The 23,290-nt window shown below is 44.8% G+C and overlaps 1 long non-coding RNA gene across 1 annotated transcript; it reads right to left on the bottom strand.

The window, feature by feature from the left end:
* Positions 1–1,617: 1,617 nt before the first annotated feature.
* LOC148652836 (uncharacterized) lies at positions 1,618–5,337 on the bottom strand. Its single transcript, XR_015925437.1, has 2 exons — positions 5,083–5,337; positions 1,618–3,868 (listed from the first exon to the last, which is right to left on the bottom strand). It is a non-coding gene; the product is annotated as an uncharacterized LOC148652836 (long non-coding RNA).
* Between the last annotated feature and the right edge of the window lie 17,953 nt (positions 5,338–23,290).

Below are 23,290 nucleotides of genomic sequence, written 5' to 3'. Positions count from 1 at the left end.
CAGGGAGACTCTTCCACACAGCTGTTGCAGCCCGTTGCTATGGAGGAGACGATGAATAAATCTGTCAGCCAGCCAGACCATAATTTCACCTCGGGCTCCTGAGGTTGCTGACAAAACCGGGCTGGAGAAACCCGAAAAGGTCAAGGAGAGGGAAGGCAGGACCAGACTGCGAAGGTCAACCAGAAACTGGAAAAAAGGTTCCGCCTGCAGGAGAAGACCGATATTACCCCCAGAACCAGGCGGCGAGAGGGTTCGAGCAAAACACCGTCAGCCATGAGTGACAAAATTGAGAAGCTCTGGGGGACTCAGCGAAGGTGTGGGGAGCTCACAACCAGAACATGTCACGGAACGACAACCCATAGCACTCACAACAAAAAATCATCTCATTAAGAGACCCTGACAAAATAACGCATAAAACTTGAAATGATGAAAATGGAAATTCTCCGGCCATTTTATCAATAGAGCAAACTGCACACAAGCGACATTTGGCATTCTATGCTCTTTTCAAAAAGAGAAGAAAGAGAAGAAAAGAGAAGGCAGTCTTTGTTGCCCTAAAACTCACGCTTAGAAATCAGTAATCCAGTTTAAAACATGATGGGGTGCCCTGCAACATTACACTCCGCAGTAGTTTTGTTTCAGAGAGGGGCTTCGAAAATGTACTGTGTGTCCAACACAAGCAAAATGAATGTAATGGAACCAAATAAGTGATGGTTAATAGATCTGAGCCTGAGGAAAGAAGCTGCAAGTAAATGTTTAAATTTGGGTCACTTACACTGGTCATTATGATGATGATGATGATGATGTTATGGCCTCATGCAATTCTTTTACTGCATACATACAGTATTAAAAAAAATGAAATCCTTTATTAACATCAAGGGGGCTGCACTTACTTAATTCTAATATAATCTCTTTTAATCTTCTCTCACAATTGATATGCCTAATTCCTGCGCACAATTTATTAGTTAGTTTGAGCAAAGCCCAGCAGCGCATTACTGGTGGGATAATCCAATTAGTGGAATGCATTTGTGTGGCCTCCAGGAGAGCTGGAATAAACAGTGTGGGGAGTGAGACTCAGCAAGCTGCTCCGTGGTGAGGGATAAGCACATCAGGGCACGATTTCAAAGCACGTTCACAAGTTTTTTCTCTCTAATCATCGGGATCGCTCAGCGCGCTGCTGGTGTTACTTTTTGAGCTTTGAGACTAGAGGTCCTTGAGACAGGACGTGCTTCTAGTGCTACAGGACCCAAACATTGAGCAGCGTGGCACTGTGACGACAGCCCACCTTCTGGTGGTGGGGTGGACTGCCAGCGTGAAAAGGGAAAGTAGAGCAAGAGAGTGCACACTCACCCTGACCGCACAACACTGCCACAGACAGCAAGAGAGTGCACACTCACCCTGACCACACAACACTGCCACAGACAGCAAGAGAGTGCACACTCACCCTGACCGCACAACACTGCCACAGACAGCAAGAGAGTGCACACTCACCCTGACCGCACAACACTGCCACAGACAGCAAGAGAGTGCACACTCACCCTGACCGCACAACACTGCGGTCACAGACAGCAAGAGAGTGCACACTCACTCTGACCAGAAAATACAGGCTGCAAGAAAGAGTGAACAGTAACACTGGGACCTTTATATACTGTATAATGTTACATACAATCTCATTATATATATAATGCATATAATGATAGAATGTAAAGTCTGAATAGAAGGATTACTATCATCATTATTATTCTATAATACAAATTAAGTCATTTATCACAGTGTCTTTATTCTCCTTACGTACTGAAATGAGACAGAGCTCGCTTTACAAGGGCTCTTGGTCATGTACGTAAGGATATCATGTTTGAAATTGTCTTACAGATAAAAGCTCTTGCCAGACACACTGAATGCAACTAATTTTCAGGTCTTAAATCCGGTTAATCTGATGTTTTTGAAAACTATGCTTTTCGTTGTGAGCGCACGTTTTCCTGGGGTGGGAACTACTGGAGTTTCAGTGAATCAGTGGTTCTTAAGGCTGTCTTTGTAAATGGAAATTGCCTTTACTGACAGAGCAGGTCTTAGACCTTTAACTCAAGTGCTATCAACACACAGGATTACAGATCGCAGTGTGTTGGCTCGACTGGGTGTCCAGCTGTGGCTCCAGACCAGGGGTCCCCTGTCCTGGTCATGGGGGGCAGGGAGTCTGCAGGATTTCTGGGGCTCTGCAAAGCACAAGGACCTGAGCAGCTGTCCAGTTAGGCTGATAATGAGCCAATTCGGGTAAATGATGGAGAGCACAGCTGGACTGAAGACCAGCAGACACAGCAGCGCTCCAGAGCCTAACCCAGAAGACTGAAGCCCAACTGGGCACAGCTGCCTTTGGCTCTAGCAGGCAACCTCTGCCGTCCCAGACCACTGCTGGTGTGTGATACCACCTACTAATGAGTTACTGAATCCTTCAATCACTGAATTCATCTTTAATTGCTTAATGGTGGTGATGATCACTTCAGCAATTGAGGATCAAGCAAAACAAGACTTTCAACAGCCTGCAAGGTTGCTTTACTCTGTACTGGTGTAAATTCTTTTGCAAAATATCCCTCAGAACAGGGGTCTCCAGACCTGATCCCGGGAGGCCGGACTATCCTAAAGGGCCTTTGTTTAAGGATTAAGAAAACTCATTGACCAATTAAGCAAGTAATTTGTTTACGGGAACTCCGACCTCAGACAGCTGAAAGGTATTCAGATTCTCTAAATAACTCCATCTCTTAATCTCTGAATTTCACAAATAACGTTTAACTAATCCCGACAAAATCGCACCCTTTCTTTCAGCACTGGAGATCCATTGGTGACCTGTGAAATACGCTGGAGGCTCGTGCCCTAGAATATCAATGTTCATTTTAGCACTGGCCATTGGAGGGCTTCTGCAGAGGGCAGTGGACTCATCTGGATTCTGTGCAAGCTCACCAGATGTGAAGGGAGCAGTGTAAAGACCATTGTGAAAAGTGTTTCACCATTGTGAAACACCATTGAGAGTTTCACAAAATCTTAACTCAGCCATTTCTTTAGCAATGAAAAAAAATCTCGCCCGTGTTTCTGAGACAGCAGCTGCTGTTCAGGGTTGAAGCAATACAAAGGTGAAACGATGTCTTTGCAGTACTACAGAACACGATGAATAATAAACTGCAAGACCCAAGATGTTTTCCGAGCCAGAGTCTTCTGGTTTAGATGTATTTTTCTGGCATTTGTGAGGAAAATAATATTAGATGTTTTTTTTTCTGTATCTCACACACATATACTGTACAGTACAGTTTTGTAGGAGAAACATAATCTCAGAATGCCTTAAGATTTTTTTTCTATCTCTGTTTCTTCTTCTGTCCTTAATATTCAACTTCATATCAGAAAAAAAAGTTCTGAGTTCTGGCCCTGCTGCTTCTGCAAGGTTTGAAATTACGTTTCGGGGCAGCTACAGCATCAGTTCTGAGGCAGCTAATTGGGAGATCTCAATCCTAGGAAGCAGGGGAAGATCAAGGCTGGAGGTGTGCTCATGTCAGGGAGTGGGAGGGCAAATCTCTGGGCTTGAGGCTCTTGCTGAGCTTCCACATGCTTCCCAAATCCACCCTAATCTAACAGATTTTTTTCAAAAGAAACTTCCATTGATAACTCCTCTTTGACTCGTCCGCTGTTTACATTCTGCGAGCATTGCATACAGCAGGTGGATGTGTGTGGCCAGGAGTGTCCCATTGTGTCAGCTGCTGCGGTGACAGGGCTCTGGCATGGGAAGCTTGAGCACACCTGCGTGTTGATCGGGTCTGGGTAGACGGTGGGATTCAGAGAGTCCCATCAGCCCTTTCCCAGTACGCTCTGGAGCGCTGCTCTGCGGCTGAAAGACAGAGGGAGGGGGAATGAAAGAGAGAGAACATTAGAGCTGAATTCCCAGCCTCTGCGCTCCCATCCTCTCCAGGGCCTTCTGGGCACAAACAGAGCTCTTCAGACATCAAAGTTAACCGGGGAATAAAAAGAAAAAGATTGAAAGAAACAGAAAATCGTCAGAATGACCAATTTGCTCCAGTGAAGTGCCCCCCCTCCCTCCCTCTGCATTGTCGCAGCAGAATCAGAGATGCACTTAAATTATTAGGTTATTGTCCTATTTGTTCAAACACAGCTGCAGCCGAAATGCCTGTGCTCTCAGTGCTTCCACACAGGCAAGACCTAGCTCAGTGCTACTGCAGTATGTCATCCCCATATAAGATTTGAATATGACCTTTGAGTCTTTGATGTCTTCTTCTCTGCCCATGATGGAACCAGAGACACTAAACTAATAACCATTAAGGATCAAGGGGTTGATGCACAATCTGTGTTCAGACTTGTTTTCTCTGCAGTTCTGCAAAACCTGCAGAAGTACAGACTACAGACAAACCCACTACCAGCTCTGGATTGTAATATTCACAATATTCATTTACAAAAACGACAAGCTGGGTCTTCGGGAAGCTGGTTTTCACATTCTAGGTGATGGTTCCAGGGTAGGTTTGCTAGCTCTGTGTCCTGAGTTTCCAGGGGGTAGGGGCCTCTTTATATGGCTCCTCAAGTATTATTGTGAATTGCACTGCACACACTTACTCAATACTTCAATCTAATGTTAAATCAAACCCCACGTTTTCTACGAAGGTACATGAATCCCACATACCCAAGGCACCACACACAGTGTGTAAAATGTATTCTGCAAATAACTGATAAAAGCATTTTTCTTTAAAGTAATGTGGTTGTCTCAAGTAGATGGATACAGAGGCAGATCCGGATCAGGTCAGCAATTCCAAACAAGGAGAGTGGGATTGCTTCCCTTCCTTTGCAACGGATGCATTATTAATTTGCTGACGACTAATTTTTTTGGCTGATGCATTAATCCAAAGTGAAGCAAAGCTCAACCTGTTTATATAGTTGAATAAAGAAACTGGTGACACACTTTGCTCAGGAATACAACAACAGTGTCTCACCAGGGATTTGAACTCACAGTCTTCTAGTTACTCTTCGAAGAGTATAACCACTGCTCCACACAGCAGCCTAGGAGTGGGGTATAGTCCAAGGGCGTAATCCTACCTTGTGCGCTATGCTTCCAGGATGTGCTACTAATTCTCCAGTGTCAGACTTGAGGAGCTTCTCTCCTTGACATATTTCTTTCTGAAGAGATAAAATTTCCACATGAGCCACCAGGTCCAGAGGTGTGTAGGTTATTGGGAAATACTGCCTAACGAGGAAAAGGCCATCCCTGTGGCAGATGGGCTTTGAGGTAACTTGATAAGTCCTCGTCTTGAGCTTTTTCACTAAGAGGATTAAAATTAATTAGCAGATAAAGGGTGTTTTGTGAAGAACAGGACAGGATGCTGCTAGCGGGGAGGTTTCTAGGTGCACAGCAACAGTGCCCAACATACCCTCTTTCCCCACAACTGGGCACCATGCGTCAGACTCTGCTGCAGTGCTCATTTCCAAACAATCCTGGCGCACCATAGAAGCCAAGATTCACAACTGAAGTACGGCGACAGAAATGCAAACCGGGTCACATCCATTCCAATATCCCCCTCTCTTAGCCAGAGGAAGAGACTTCTTTCATGACAACCATGGACAAGAGTCTGCTTAATTTCCATTACTTGGACAAAGCAAGTCCAAAGAGCGTGTATTAGCATTCATCACCATAACCTCTTAATGGCTTAACCTTAATTTAATATATAACTGGCAGAACTTCTATTTGTTGTTGTAAAAATTATTACCACCTGCATCACTAGCTCTCTTGGCTACATAGAGGTTGTATTATCTGTAATGCCATCATTTATTAAACAGCTGTGAAAGTGGGGTTTGTTTTTCAAATATTTGCCAGTGAAATATCCTACTGTCTTACAACCTCACACTGCTGTTTTATACATGGATTACTGTTCTGTCTATACAGTGATTTCTGTACATGTACGTCTGAATAAAAAATCAATGTCCAGAGCCAGTCTAAAATCAATTTTTAACAAGTTACAGTTCAGGAAAGAAAACCCATGCTGCACGTTACCACGAGAAGCCACCTGACCACGGGGAGGAATGCTCAGAGAATGTTTTTAAAAATGATCCTGCTAAGAAACTTTGAAAGTAATCCCCCCCCCCAGCTCATTAAGAACCTCAATCTCTTTTTGTGGACATTTTAAAGGCAGACATGGCCACTAACACGATTTCTGCTTCTTCCTTTTTAATCTTCCCATGGATTTACCTGGATAATCCCCTGGCGTTCCTGGGATTTCAGCTAGCTGCTCCAGCACATTAAGATCGTTACGGCCGTAGCTCTAACTAGCGGGAAACGCTTTCTGACCAGCTTCTCCATTACAAGTGAAAAATGGTCCAAATCTTCGTGAGAAACCTTGTCCGATGCCACAGGGTGTGACCAACCCCCACAACATAAGTAACGACAGCTTTCCCTGAATTTCCCTGTATCCAATGTCATGCTGCCCCCATTGTTAATCCATAACACAACGGAATTTGGTGACTCTCTTTAGACAGCGGAGCATACCAAATGGGAAGTCACTTCAGTAACCTCATACGTGGAGAAGGGAAAACGAGCCTTCCTTGAGATCCAGCGTGACGATGTGCACTTTGCTGAAGTACACTGGGTACGACCAAACATTCAGAATCTACTGTTATAGAGTTTCATTCTCCCCCCCCGTGAACGATAATTGGTCATTCTGGTGTGAGTGGCTTGGCTCTATTGTACTGCGGTAAATGACATCTGCCTGCCCGAACCCAGGTCCGCAAGCGTGCTCGCCAGTTCTGCTCACGGGCATCGATTGAGTGTCCCCAGCTGCGGCAACAGGAAGCCCTGATCAATCAAGATCCATTTAGCCGTGAATCACACTAACGAGATGACCTAGCTGGGGCTTATTCTGGCTGCACTGATGTGAAGTATCCAGGGTGAATAAGCTCTGCGTGCTGGCGGGGGGGGTTCATGACCAGGTTAGTGAGAAGCCCGTGCAGCAAGAAGTTGGTAGGGGAAAAAAAATAATAATAATATGCATGCGCAGTACGAACAGTACCCCCCCTCCCCACCTCCAGTGCACAATCTCCACCTCCCCCGCCTCTCTGCTCAGACCCATGGAAACAGGATGGGCTTTTTGTCACTGCGGTGATGGGTGATCGCGGAAATGTGCAATCAAAGATTCTGAATTGGGTGTCAGCAGCAGCTTAAGTGACTATTTGTCATGACTGCGCAGCACACAGAAGATCTTTAAGTGCCTGTATTAAAACACAGGGCCCCCTGCCCCCCTCCTGACAAACACAGCATGCTAGTCGGCACTCGTTTCATCTCCATGTTTCATTGTATTAGTGGTATAAATTTAAATGAATGAAATGACGACGGTTTCAAAGTAGATTTGAATATTTAATTGCCGCCATATTTACAAACACACCAGCTCGCAACGTGGCAACGCTTCTCTCTGCATTTTTTTGCTGTTATGTGAGAATGCATCTATCTCAAGAATGCTGAGGAAGGCCTAAACAGAAATGGAAGCCAGAGCAGGACAGAGACTCAACTACCCAATAGAAACGAGCTGTGATCTGTATATAATTCATATTCTGCAGTGCTGGCGTGTTCGTCCTTGATTGCTTGTTTCCAGGTTTCCTTCTCCGTCTTTGTAGCTGACAGTTTTGCTGACTGATTAGTTAGCATGTGGCGCTACCAGCTCCTGCTGTCTTTACGGGCTGAGGCACTGGACAACAGGTCTGGGAAACACGACCCAGACCGAGCCCTGTGGCCCTGCACGGTGAGTCACCGGACACCAGCTGGATTCAGCTGGATTGGAAAACGACTGGATTGGAAAACGACGGCTGCTTTTTGTTGAATATCCTCGTTTATTTTTTCTGCATGTGGGAAGAGTGGGGTTACCCGCAGCTCAAATCGGGGGTTCCCCTGCAAAAGAAACAAGTGACCCCCAACCCAGCCAGAGCACAGGGAGGGATCCTGCTGTTCAGCGGATGATGAACTAGGGATTGATGAACAGATAGTAAAGGAGGACAGCAGGGCCACTCCTGTCTTCTCATTGGGTTTGTGAATGCTGCTATGCATTGAGTAATTAACTGATAACTAAAAATAAGACAGAAGATTGGGGGGGTTGCTAGTTCAAAACCGGTTGGTGGCAGAGTGGTCAGGGATCACTACAGGCCGATGATGGGGTTGTCGGAGCCTGAGAACAGGCTTGAGAAAGGGGGTCAAGCAGAAAATCTGAAGACATTCCATTGCACTAGCAATGTATTCGGAGCAATTAAAAGAAGCAAGCAAATTGCTAACCCAAACAAAAAAAACGAATTCTTGAAACTTCAGTATCAAAACAATATGTCCCTGTGCCTTTCTGAGCTTATTCAACCATGTGTTTTTTTAAAGCCAAGCATGCAGCTCGGTCACACAGGCTGACGAATCTGCAACATCCACTTTAAGTCTTTAATTCTGCAACTTGGTGATGAAAGCAGGGCCCTTAGGAGCTGTGATCCAGGTGACTCAGGAACCTCCTGCGTAAATTTCAACAATCTTAATGACTCTGATGGCCGGCAGGGAGGTCAGATGACAGGTCAGATGTTTTGAAATGCAACATATTAGGATTATTTAAAATATCTGATTCGTTCTGAATAGTTCAATCTCCCGAAAGCAGCGGAGATAATGATGTCGGAGACTGAAAGAAGGTTCTCTGGCAGCGGTAATGGGGTCCAGGGGATTTTTTTTTACATCTTCCCAGTTCAGCTCCACAGCACTGTCCTCTCCAGCACGCTCAAAGTCCGCTGTGCAAACACACAAAGGCGGCCCAGACTGTAAAAAATAAAAAACGTTTTGCCTTACAGCTTGCGGTGTATATGCCCGATCTCCCGACTTCAATGTGGGCTGTGCCAAATCTGAATCGTTTGATAAAACAGAGTGGCAAAATGTACAGATTGGGGACTGGGGGGTGAAGGCATTGTTGAGGAAGGATGGGAGCAGACACGGGCAGAGACGAGATCAAACGCTGCTCTCCCCCCGTGAGGAAACTGTGGTGCACTTGAGCATTTCCTGTGTTCATTAACAGCCGCTCGGACGGGGGGTGAGGCACTCTGCATTAGCTGTTGCTTCACCTCTTACCCAACGGAAAGTTATTTACATAATAAGCTGACCCAGGTCACTGTTCATTCACACATCAGGCAGTTCCAGGCAGACGGTGGCTCATCACCTCCAGGGGGGACGGGGGGGATGATAGATCAGCCCGAAGGGGGGTGCAATAACGGGAGCCTTCAGGGGAACCTGCGAACCTTCGCATCGCAGAGTCACGTCCTCGTGAATAATCTGCCGTGCGTGTTTGCAAGGGGGCAGAACATCCTCCCGTTTTCATTAGGCTGGGTCTCAGGGATGAGCTCTGGCAAATCCTGCACGCTCACGTGCTTGTGTCTACAGCTGCGTGCAAATACACAGGCACAAGACCCGAGAACTGATTGAGCCGGGAACTACACAGAAGTCCGTTTGGAAATGAGAAAAGGAGGCAGTTTGTGACACAAAGGGTAGTGGGGCTCTGGAACAGGCTAACCAGTCAGATTGATGAATACCCTGGCTATTTATAAGAAATAGCTAGATGACATCCTTGGATTAACTAGCAATCATAAAAAGGCCAGATGGGCAGAATATTATTCTCTAGTTTGCAATCATTCTCATTTTCTTAGGAGTTTGCAATCCACTAAGACAATAGACACTGTGCCTGAATATCAGAATGACCTGCTGCCAGTTAACGAATGACGTCTGGGTTGTTACAGGAAGTTGTGATTCTGAATGTCTCTCCTGGGATTGCCAGTCATTTCCACTGCCACACACAGATCTCTGTGTTCAGTGGTTCTTCATGTCTGGCCTGCAGTAAAGACTCCCCAAGGGGCTCAGTGGGTCAGGATTAGGGCACAAGATGGGCCGTAACAGGGCGGAAAATTTCCTTTTACACAGAAATGGGGCTTTAAAATTTTCCCAATCCAATCAGGCTGATGGTCTTCATGCACTTTCGTTCACATAAAAAGAACCGTCACGGACACTTCAAATTGAGCAGAAGACGAGCATTGCATTAATGGGTTGGGAGGGATTTCAGACATCCACAACATCAAAAAGAAAAAACAAAACCCTGTCTAGAGCAATCCCTCCCCCAGCCCTAGCTCCAGCTCCAGTGGAAGTGCAGGAAATAATATTTTCTTAAGGCATCGCTCCAGTCAATTAGTCTTTCAGCCTGCTGTTGTGTGTTTCCACAGATAAGCCTCATAAGTGAATTTAACGAGTCTGAGGCCATTAATGAGCAGGTGCTGGGGCTGGCTTGTCTTTTTTCATCAGTGCACCATCGTCTGACACCTAAAGGTGTACCTGTGGTCAACACAAAACCTTTGCTAAAGCAATAAGTGCAGCCTACTGGGAGTTTGTAGAATCATAGAATCTCCCCCCCACACGCATGCACACAAAGCTTAAAAAAGCTTTGTGAGACCTTTGGACGGTGGATTAGATGTTATTTCAAGCAGCTGATCAATAACAATTATAATTTTAATTTAAAGCTTATTCCTTGGGGTTTTGTCATGGCTTGGATGTGTAGTGGCCTAAAGCTCATTTTGTAGCCCTGTCGATAAGAGTAATCTCATCTCATCGAGGTCCCCAGAGGGGTGGCTGCTTTAACCTGTACTCTGCCAGCCCTCTGACACACAGGGCTCTGCCCTCAGTGACACTGGGGCCACTGCTGTCTAACGGGCAGGGAATGGAGCAGCTCAGAGCCAGACCACACGTCACACACACGTTCCCAGGACCAGCACTCCTTCCTGAGATAATAAGGAACACAGTGAGAAATGGCACAGCAGAGCACACAGGTTAAACCAGCCATTCCCGAGCTCTCCTTGAAAACCCAGGTCTGATGTCTTTTAATCCCACAGTTTCCAGTCTTGTGGTGTAACTCGGTGCTACTTATGCTTCTAATTTTAATCAACCTTTCCCAGACAGAAAAGGTAGCAGGTATTGTTCTTTTGCTGCACTCTTTATTGCTTCTGTAGACACGGACAACTTAAATAATTGTGACAAATCTGGCAGAAGTGATTTCTGGATATATCCAGATATACGCACCTGGATATATACTGTATGGACGTATATCTGGATATATGCAATGTTGGGATATGCACGGACAAAGATGTATACTGTATGAGCATGCAGCACTCTCACAGCCTCCCATTAGGAGGTTCAAAGCAACGCCTTAAAGCGATGGGTTTAAGCTGCCCTGCAAGAGCAGCAGCTCAGACAGAGGAGAGGGGTGAAATAAAGGAACAATTAGACATTGATACACAGTGTTCCGGAGAACAGCGACGATACATATTCATGGAGTCAGAACAGGGGCTCAGCACCCATCCTCAAGGCTGCTGTGCAGCAGGCTGCACCGTTCTCTCTAAATCTCCAGCTTCTCAAAGACAAATAAAGGCTTCAGCTTAACCAATTAAGAAATCGCTGAGTTTGTTAAGGTAATTAAGGGCGCAAGAGGGAGGGAGGGAAACCAGAGACCTTTTGTCCTCCAGGACTGGGGTTGTGTGTCTCCGAGTCTCTCTGCAGCAATCCAAGCCCACCACTTCAGACAGAAGGGCGGTACTGTACAACTACAGTCCGAGAGGGGCAGACGGCTTGCCTTTTCGTCCGTGCCCACAGTTACCTGACTGAACTTAACCGGACCAGCTGTGGACTTGTTTTTCAACAGCTGGAGATATAAAGAAACCAGCTGGCTGGACAGCGGCTCCCGAGGAACACCGGACCTACGGGTTCCTGACCCCGACCTCTCCCGCTTCCGGTCGCTGCTGCTCGGAAGAGGGGATTTTCCACGAGCGGGTCTGAACACCCGGGCTCCTTTAAGACATGCGGGGGGTCTTAAATCCGCTTCTGCCACAGTTTCCTTCAATTGATTGAGATAAATGAAGAAAAAACAGACCTCCTGCCATCACCTTATTGAACTAGTCGGTGCTCTCCCTCAGACAAGGAAACCGCAGATCGCTGCCGAAAAAACATTTCACCCTTTCAGCGTATAACAGCACAAAACATAACCCCAGGCCTATACAGTACTCACACACACATACACAGTATAAAGAATAAATTCACGCGTGTGAAACTCCACCTGCGCTGTGCAGCGATCGGACAGAAGCCCCTTCAAGACCCGGGGTAGTGCACTCTCCTGCGGATGCCTTTCACACTCGTTTATTTTGATAGATTGGAGGGGAAGCCGCATAATAAATCGCCCCAATGATGAATAAGTGCTTTAAATAGGGTATTAAGATTTCTATCAGAAGTCTGGTATTTCGTGACAAGTACACAATCCCCATCTCTCGCTAATTTCCAGTTGCAGACGGGTTTAGGGTTATGACGGGGCTTTTTTTTTTTCTAACGCGAGAGAATATAATTACTCTTCCATCCATCGAGAACGACACCGCAGTCATCTGGAGTCCAGACCTAGATATTTATTGCAGTTGCAATGCAAGACATAAGAGGTGACGTTATTCGAGAATCACACGTCATGAACTACTTTCTTTCCAGCTGTTCAATTAGTCCTGAGGAATCTCAGATGTGTTTGACGTTAATCACCATCGAGATTGCCTGGTTTACCGATGTGCGCGCTACTTAACACATCCCGTGTCCCATCCTCCCTCCAACACCCGCTTTTAAACTAGTCTTAACTCTTATGCTATCAGGTACGCTTTTCTGCTTCCTATTTCATTACCATTCTTTGCTAGTTTTGTCCATCTGTGACTCGCCACAGTTGACTGAACAGACTGCTGTGCTCGTCGGCAGAATGTACTATAATGGCTTGGATATGCGCTGCAGCTAACCGCAGATCCAGGCTCTGTTTGTTTGACTTAGGCTTTTTTTTTTTTAAGTGTGGCTTCCTTTATTTTGGAGCAACCCGGGACCGTGTGCCGAGGTATCTGCAAGCTCTGTTTATGCGGTGGCGACGGAATTTCCTCCGCATGCCGCTGACAGACGCGCCCCAAAACCTAAAACATCAGCAACCACAGCCGGGGAACAGAAAGATCGCTCGGGCTAATGAACTATAGAAATCCGCCCACACTCCAGACAGGACCATCTCTAATTGCCACTGCTTCCTCGGCCTGTTTACCACTGGGGCTTCCGATATCCCAGTTATTTCTGAGTGATGCTTTTAATTCCAGTGCGTAATTAAGTCTTGTTACAATCAAGCAATCAAAGCCGGTGCATTTACACGGGTAGCAATTTAAATTAAGTGCCAGAAACAAAGGAGGGGTTCGCATTGAAGTATAAAACACGATTGAGCAGCGAATTAATTGAATACTCGCTAATTGCACTTTGCTTTTTCCGATGGAATGCTGTTACATCAGTATGAACGTCATCGCGTAGTTCTTACTTTCTCCTTCTTAGGGATTTAAACAGCTCGAGTATCATGAGACACAAGAACTCTATTGTGTAACTGTTTTCTTTTAGATGCAAATAAAGAGCGTGTCCCGTAGGCCGAAAAACATGCAAACGTTACTACACTCCTTTTCATAATATTGCGATCTTTTGTTTATCGCAGCCCAGGACTGTTTAATAAAAAGGTTTTTATTTGTAATTAACAGAGATACGTTACTACTGTAACTCGTAACAGAATGTTATGCCAAGCCACTGAAATCTGCATGATCTTTTTTTTTTCTTGTGTGTAATTACGTTTTTCTTTATCGGTGCTTATGACATTCTCCGGATTGTGTTTTGCATATTAAAATTCAGAGTAAAACAATTGACTATTCTAAATCAGCCGAAATAGAGAATTCCAACGCGTCTACATTTTGCAGAGCAATCACACATCCCGAATAAAAACTGCCATCGACATAATGAATAAAGGCAGATCAGGGAGATGTGGTGGTAGGGGGAATCGCTCCCAGGGATAACCTTTCAGAGCAAGAAATTGCAAAACAAACCGCAGCTCACATCCCGGCGGAGGCGGCCGCGAGACGCTCGCCTCGCGCCTGCCGTCACCAGACCTCGCAGGTTCGCGCGCGACTTCCGTTTTCAAGCGGGGTGGCTTCCTCGTGTTGCTAGGGCAACGGGGCGCAACCCAGCCGGAAGCGGCGAGACTTGGCCGAACCCGCCATGTCAGTCAGCCTGCCGTGCTGGTGCCTCCGTATTCCATTCTGCAATCCCCCTTTACTAATGAAAGGAGCGCTGCTCTTTCCCCAGCCCCCGGATATTGAGAGCTAATAAAACGTATCTGTTAGCGTAACATCTGCAGTGTGCACATGGAGCCTGTCGTCTTGACTACAGGGGCTAAAGATTGAGTTTCTCGCTGTATAGGGTCATTGTTTGAAGGTCGACACAGAGATCGCTCACACAATGAAAGGGTAAAGGTATATGCATCACACAGGAGCAGACACCCTTATATATCCAAACCTGTTGCACACACACACACAGTGGCGGATCTACAATACAAACTGGTGTAAAGGCGACACTAGTAGTAGCTGCAAAGGAACAAGTAATAGGTTTATTCCCTGCTGCAAAGAGAAGAAAGAAAACACGACGTTTCGGCTGTGGAGCATTCTTCGGGTGTAAATGTTGCCCGAGAATTAGACCGTTGTCTCCTGAAACGTGCTTTCTTTCTGTCGGATAGTGGGTAAGATAGTTCATTGATCAATACCAACAGGGAGTTGGAAAGGGGTAGTTCTGTAACTGCGTACTGTAGCTTATTAACTTTACAACTCCACACCAAAATGCAAATCGCATTTTTGATAGATTGTGCTGAACTCTGCTGAAATACTGAACTGTATTTTTTGTGAATAGAGCACAATTTAAAAAACAATACTGAAGCTTAAATTATTTCTCCGATAGAAAAGGACTTAAAAAGTGTTGCGTATTCCACGTACAGTATTTTAGATGGAATTATTCTCATCATTAATTTTGCTTTTATTTAAAGTGACAGAGGTTAGAGTTACCTATTTATATACAGCACCAGTTTATACAAACGAGCTTGCTGCAGTAGACTTTAAACCCACAGACTTCCGGTCCATACACCAGATCATTAGCTTCTCCTCCTCACCGACGACGTGTTTTCTTCTTCGATTCCGAAACGTCTGTTCTCACCGTATCGGTTTTCAAAGAGAAATCAAGTTCTTTTATTATTTGTGGAAATTCATTTTTTTAAAAAATACCAGTGCGTCAAGTTATTCACCAATCAATGTGTTATCACAGTTTTGCCACGGCAACATTTTTCGTCTTTTTTTGTTTCTAAGAGATTTTCAAAATTGCTGGAGCAAAAACTCAGCTGTTACCGTTTTCGGAAGCAGCGAGTAAATTAAAAGTGTTTCAGGACCTGTGGTGCAGAATTGCGTTTCCACGTCAATGTGCATCGCTTCATCAGCCAGACTGCCTGTGACTGAACCTCTTACTGCAGTCTGTCCCCCGACGAAATCGTACACTGCCACAGGCTGTGATGACACAACTGTTTGTTTCGCCGCAGTTTGAAGCCATTTAAGAAAAAAATTCCCACTTGTTTCCCCTCTAAGATGTCTATTTCTGTGTGGCTCTGAACTCCAAGCTGGCTGGAAGCCGTGTTTAAGCCTCATGAATGTGTGCCTGTTAGAAGGAAATGAGCAGAAAGTTTCAGCAACAGAGCTCTAAATCAAGCTACTGCCACGAATACACAGCAAGAACAAAATCCCACATAATCAATTCTTCTGAACCGGTCTAGGTGGAGAGCACACAGCAGGTCTGTACTCATTCGTCCTCGCTGTGGTGATTCCGAATCGCACACCCAGACTGGGAGGATAGGGACCACCTGTTTCAGAGTCCCGATCTGGCCTAGTCAGAGTTCCTGCCCTTCCTGAGCTCAAGGTCACAGACGTAATTCCCGCCTTGGTGAATGCATCGGGGAGAAGGAAGTTTGCTCAAAAACTGCCAGCTAGATTTCTGTGCTAGAGCTCCACCTGTAGACACTTAAGGCCACACCAGACTTCACGCTCAGTCTCGGTCTTCTTGCGATTGGAGCTGGCAAACCTGAGTGCCAGGGGTTTTTGAGGAGGATCTGCGGTGTATTTGGCACACGGTAGACGCGGTTGATGTACACACGGCCTTATCATAAAGGAAACGGGGCCCTCTTCGTTTTGAACCAAATCAAGTATATTATAAACAGGCAGTGAAAAATGTCACAGGGAGGGATATCTCTTGAATCTCCATGACAGTTCATGTGAGCACACAGCTGCTCTGTCTACCATCTGGAGGAGCGAAGCAATATTTCAGACAATGACTACAATCTGACCAGGGCGGTCCAACCTACCTGTGTTCAGTGGGGTTTATATCTTTGATGTTATATGGGCTTCAGCTTCGTGAGCGCTGAATGCACCATTTATAGACCACTACTGAAATTGTCACAACCGCCCACAATCAAAATCCAACCATCAGCAACTCTCGCAAACGGCCCCGCATTGCTCCCAATCAGACCCCAGCCCCGTCCAATTCCAACAAACGCCGTTGCGTTAACGAATCCACCAACCAGACCTTTCTTTCATCACCGCACCCTCCTCATCCCGGATTCCTTAAGCCCTCACCACCTTTACCTCAACGCTCAGTATGGGTTTTCACCTGGCGGAGCTCCCCTTCTCACTCTTGAGACTTCCTTGCAATTTACCTGACTCCTGAACCTTTGGCTTCCTGACCTACGAACCTGTCTTTGACCATGGCCTTTGAACTAAGATTTGGATAAGTACTCTCAGATTTTCCTTCTAGCTCTTTTAATATCTTTTAGTCACTGCATTCATCTGGCTTGCGTTGTAACAGAAATGGCACTTCAGCATTCACTGCCCTGTGCCAAGGGCTGTTATGGCAGACTAAAGTGGTCTGCAAAGGTTATTGAACCTGTTCCTTGAGTTGCTCATAGCTCCTTTAGACAAGCTCCGTCCAGACTGATGCATTGCTGAAATACCAGGGTGCTTATTCTAAATCACATCATCCTTAAACTGCTTCAGCTTCACGAAAATATGTTCTTCTGCCTTGAGACCATGTGAAATGATCACAAATGATGTATAATTGTTCATGCAGTCCTTAGCTCAAGCATTTTAAACAAACCGTCATCATACAGCTGACACAAAGCTAGAAAGACAGGCTTTTCATGATCAAACCCATTACTACAGAGATTTTTTTTTTAGTAGAAATGTGTGTTAAAAATATTAATGAGGATATATTTTTGTAAAGGACAAATTTTAAATCTATATTGCCATCTTCTTTTCACAGTCTTTATAACACTTTTTTTCTTCCTTTAACATCAAACACAGATATAATTAAAATAAATCACAGACCCCGAAGGTCATCTGTTTCAAAGCACTGTGCAAATGGCACAAACCACCAGAGCAGCTCCATGTTCAAGTTGCTGCCACAAGCAGTACCTTCTTCTGAATTAGCGGCAATTAAATAAGACCTCAGATCAAATGCACATGGTTTAAGGAGAACAGTTGAAGGCAGACAGTCGAGGTGATATTAATCCATCCTGTTACATCAGAGCTGCTTATCAGTCTGGCTGTGTTTGCATTCAAAATACCATACCCCTCCTCCTTATTTATGTCCTCGGCCTTTCTGTCCCCCGAGAGAGCCTCACTCCTAACAGGAGAGACGAATGAAGACGTCATACTCTCACAGTAACACGATCCAACCCTATTTTCACTAGTTAAGGCGAGAATCTGTCTGCTGCGTTTATTCCAAAGCAATACAGTACATTATAACCTTTTTGTCTCCTCATGGGGAAGCATCAGTTGTAGAAGAATGTGTTTTAAGACACACCTGCAGTGGCTGACATACAGTCCAGTCGACCACCAGAAAGATACAGAAAATCCCGACAGAATAATGTCTTCTCCAATAGAGAAGTCACGGTCTTCTATAAAGTTCAGAGGTGACCCAGAGACAAAGACAGCTGTGAGGCAGGTTTGCTGTGAACTTTAAATAAAATCAAACCATGCTGTTCTCCTGGTAACTCTTTTACTAAACTGTGGAATGGATTTAGTTCTAAATGGAACACGTTAAGTGAGATTCTCTTGAAGGAAAAAAAAATAATAAAATGATGCCTCTCTACCATGTGGGTGCAGGGCTGCTAATTCCCTAGGCTGCTAAGAAAAAAAGAGGATTACATATGTTTAACAACATAAACCAGTTATCAATTGAAAAGAGGTGCTGAAACTCTTTCTGTGCCTTTCCCCAGCAAGAGGCAGTCTGTTTCAGGCCTGGCTTTGACAGCTGAGATTAAGAATCGTTTGTTTTATGGACGCTCGCTAATTGAGTTTGTTTGATTGCTAACATTTCACTGCCTTGAAGATCGCATATTTCCTATTCTCATCGCGTATCTGCAGCCAGGCAGAGCAATCCATCTCCATTTGCTAATTCTTCCCTCCACCAGCACCCCTAACTCTGCCTTAATGAATCTAATTAGCTCGTCCCCTCAGTCAGCCCTGTGCCACAGTGAGCCCGTCTCTCTCTGATCCTGAATGAGTTAATTAGGCGCATCGCTGGCACACCTCACGGTTTACAGAGCCAGAAGGGCACATGGTGCCGAGCTGCTTCTGGATCTGGGGTTATTTTTAGAACGGGGAAGGCAGTGGAACTCAGCTGAATGTCACATCCACTGTCAAGTGTATTTTCTACAGCTGCCTGGCTGGGTGCCTCTTGTACCAGCGTGCTGTGCCGCAGGGGGAGGTGGCATTTTGCACGGTGGTCAGGCTCACGTGATAAATGTTACCCAATGATCCAGTGAGTGTGAGTGCAAGAGCCTTTTTTTTCTTGCAAACTCGAAACACCAGTCGCCACAGGCTGCACTCCTCCGTAGGTACCTGCAAGCTTCAAATCTGCTCAAGACCTGTAAAACATTTTAAATTGAATCCAACCATGCAATTCATTATTTTAATTAAGCTGCTGAGAGCTCAGGCTGAGTGAAAGCTCTGGGGGTCTTGAGTGTATGAGGTCAATCACACCCAGTGATGTTATTTGGGAAAAGCTGTAAGGGTTACCTAGAAAAGACCCTGATAAAGTTTTAAGTGCTGGCTGGCAAGATAGCTATTTGAGCACTTTGACTCTCGGCAGCACCCACACATTCTCTGCCTTAATTAAAATCCTAGCACTTCATATTCATTGCTAATTAACCAAAACTATTAAGCAGCTCTCCAGTAGACCGCCCATAATTAAAAGACTCCAGGAATGCTTCACCTTCAGAAGGGGGAGGGCCGCTTTCTCATCGCCTGCTGAGGTCTGCTCAGCACTGCGATGACATTTACAGAAGGTCAGCTAGTGCATCATCATAGAAACGTCTTCCAGTGTAACAGGACAGGAGGCATTTCCCTGTTTTTTGTACTCCTTCTCCCTCAGCATCCTTTGAAATTTAAAATCCAAATGACTGATTCCAATGCCTCTGAAGGTTCAATGAGCCGCTGGCGACTGGGAGCACTCTGCACTGGCCTTACCCACAACGCGACACCTGTCGACTGCACACCCACAGCTCTCCTGCCTGCTTCAGGTGAGACGCCGATGAAAGCAACCTCTTTTGGAAAAGTTCACCCAGCACTCCTCAGCTTCGGTTGCTGAGATAGGGTGAGCCAACAAGACAGGAAAGATAGATTGCACAAGAGCTGGGTTGGGGGGTGTGGTGGGGAGGGATACCACAGCAGCATGGCGGACAGAATCTGAACAGGACTGCAAGGCTGCAGAGGAGAAAACAATAGAGAAGGAGGATATTTTCATCCACTCGATACAATTGACACAAGAGACGTCTCTTTCCCAAACAAACTCATCAGAAGCAGCGCTCATTGCAGGGAATGAATGATTCATTTTTTTTTTACAGTAAATAATCAGAAATAGAGGTACAATTATATAGTAATTATGGAGTATAATGTCCTCACCCACCTCCTCCCCTCCTCCCTCTACCTCTCGTTAATTGCCAACCTGCATCCCTCTTCTTCACTTTCCTAAGAGGGCGCTTTGTAGCTCTAATTAAAGAATTTTGTTAGACACGCTGAAAATCACAAAGCACAGGTCTCTTGCAGACTGTGTAAGAGAGATCCTGTAATTACTGTATAACTAGATTAATAACCGTAGCCTATTTGGACAGGCATATGAAATGAATTTGAAGGTGTAGCACTTTGGATTCAAAGAGCTACTGTTTTTTTATTGTTTGTCAGGTTCTCGACTCGACAGTAGTTTTGTGATGCTTGAGGCAAGACAGTGGGGGGAAAAGGCAGCATCTCAGTGTGTTAATAGGGTGTCATGCCTGATGGGTATGGCTTGCCTAGGCAAGAGCTACCTGCCGTAAAAGGACAGTAAAGTGTAGCAGAGGGCAGAGACATCACTCTAAAAGCCTGGCGAAATGCAGAAAGGCGCAGTAAGCCCCAACAGAAACTGCATAGCAAAGTAAGATATAGTCAGGGTGGCACTGCAGAAGCAGCCTATGAATTTGCCTCGGTACACGGTCAGAAGAACAGTCAGAAGAAAATAAGTCAAACTGGGCAGTGCCACCATTACGAACATTTCTGAGAACCTTACAACAAAACTCTACAGTTGACATAGCTATTCCTACAGACCGGAGAGGAGATTTCATCTTATGTGGTTGCTTTTTGCTGCAGGGGTGACACACACACACCTACCTTTCCAGGGTGGTACACACGGCCTACTGGGGTGACAAACATGTACGTCGAGCATATTGGGTATTTTGGATATATATATATACCCTACTGGGGTGACAAACACGTACATAGAGCATATTGAATACATTGGGTATATTGGGTACTTAGAGTACATTGGGTAATACTGGGGTGACACACACATATACGGTATCAGAAGACACACACACACACACACACACACACACACACACACACACACACACACACACACACACACACACACACACACACACACACACTTGTAACCTACTGGAGTGACACACTCATGTACTGTACCCCACTGGGGTGACATAAACACACATTCCTTATTGGAGTGACACATCTACATGTACCCTACTGGGGGACCAGGGTGAGACTTCATTCATGCCAGACCCAGCCCCTCTCACAGACACCAGCTGCAATCAATGTTCCCCAATACAGGAACATGAACCCCTCTGTTCTTAGGAGCAAATAATGAGGCTTGCAAGCAAAACCCTTATGGAACAAACATGCAAAGCAACTCTTTGGCTTCATCGCAGAAAATCAGGTTGATTAAAACCTACTATTTCCTATGGGTATTCCACTGTATTGTCATTTAAATCTAATAATCTCAAACAAGGACAAAACGTCATGAGTTTTAAAACTCCCAGAGGCAGAAATTTACAAGAACATTAAATATTAAAGTACATACAGCATAGGTCAATTACTCAATAGACTAAACGGTCTGAGCTGTAATTCGATTAAATTCTCTCCTGTTTGGTTTTTGGATTGCTGAGAAGTTGCAGTATGACTCCCTTGTGTAGCTCAGGTTACTTTATGAAGCCACATCTTCAGTTTCCCCCATTTCACATGTTAAAAGCCCTGGTGAAGTGATGCAGCACTTACTGTACATTTACAGAGTTCTCCACTACACAGTACACCATGCGCTACGTGTGGTAAATGAAAGGAAACTGGTGGTGAATCGCAGGAGCAGTGTTCGCAAAACTGAATTGATTTAATTTATGCCATAAGCAAGACATGCGAGTCCACATTTCACGATCTTGGAGAACATGCTTTTTCCCAAAGGCTTTTCTTACAGGCAGACTTGACGCAAAAACTGGATGGCAGCTGAAAGACCATTCTTTTCATGTAGGGAAATGAAATGATTGCATTGCAATTTAAACATACAGCTTATTCTTTAATATTGTTAAATTACTAATAGCTCCAACTGATCTGAACAGAATGATAGACAGTGGTAAAATAAAAGTTTAAGTGCTGATATTCTTGAAGACACATTCTTGTAAAGTATTTTTCTGTACTTATTAGTACTGTCTGAACCACTGAGTGCTGCCATGGGAAATCGGGGTGAACTCTTTAATATAGCTGTCTTCTAATGGTTGCCTGTGTGCTGTGAGGAACCTCAGTGCTGAAATATGGATGAATGTGGTTAATATACTGATACAAGCCAACCTGTGAAACTGCAGCCCAACAAGGAGACATGCCCGTATTGATTAAGTTCAACTATCACTCAATCTGTTCTCAGTCTTGAATGATGTTTGTGATGTCTATGAAATAGGTAGTGCTGCTGTTGTCCATCTCAATAGTACATTTTCGTCTTGAGTCAATGGTTTGCATGAAACATCTGCTGTATGTGGCAATGCCTAAATTGCTTTGTTATGGCCAGGTACCCTCTGCAGGAACACACCATCGCAGATTCATTATTCATTTTTCATTACAATACCCAGATCCTGGGTTACCATGCTTTAATGTTATGTACCAAATATGTTCTATGCCTACCTTGGCAATACAGTACATTTATGAGATGACTGACATAACTGCTGGTTGGGTCAAGATTGGATTTTTATACAAACTGATAGCTGGCCAGCATATACAGAGATATACATTATACTGTATACATACATTTACATACATTTCTTGGTGGCAGACAGAAACAGGGCAGTTTTACACACATCTGTTCTAGTTCATACCATTTTAATACCAATACCTTATTGCTTTACTAACATATTGAGCAGAAAAAAACACATTTTTTTAATCGAGTAAATGTAAAAATAAATACCCCAAAAACGCTCACTTACGCCAGTCAGTTTCTTGGAAGAGGATGAATAGCAACTGCTGACTTAAAAGCCAATGGTTTAGCTCAAGTTCTGTAAATTGTCTTGCATTATTCCATGTAAAGTATAATGATCTCCAAAATTATTACATCTCTTGAGACTCTTCAGATGCCCGGAGGGATTCGAACTCTGTTGTCCAGGCTTAAGTATCACAGGGCTGATACATAAACAGTGGCCTGCCTACGTACAGTATATACCAACAGGGATCATTGACTCTCCTGGTATGAGCCCTCACCCTTGGCCTGGCTTAAAATGCACGCTCATTTCAATACCATTTTTATAGCATTTTTCAGCTGATTGAAAATTTGCCTAAAGAAGAGAGATTATTGAAGAAGATATATTTCCAAGAGTCTTTTTTTAATAGTTTTGATTGTTTTAGACTCATGTTTTGGGGGTTTGGGGAACATTTTCAAATCCGACGACTGGAGGGCTTCAGAGACCCATTGCAGAATTGATCTATTGACATGCCAGCTAGGGTTAGGGTTAGCATTGCCACACTACTTAGAGATTTTGTACGCTCAGTGCTGGAT

The sequence above is a fragment of the Lepisosteus platostomus genome, chromosome 11 (genome assembly GCF_059453375.1).
Source record: "Lepisosteus platostomus isolate fLepPlt1 chromosome 11, fLepPlt1.hap1, whole genome shotgun sequence".
Lineage (NCBI taxonomy): Eukaryota > Metazoa > Chordata > Actinopteri > Semionotiformes > Lepisosteidae > Lepisosteus > Lepisosteus platostomus.
Note: the sequence above shows the minus strand (reverse complement) of the source record. Positions and strands in the feature narration are given on the sequence as shown.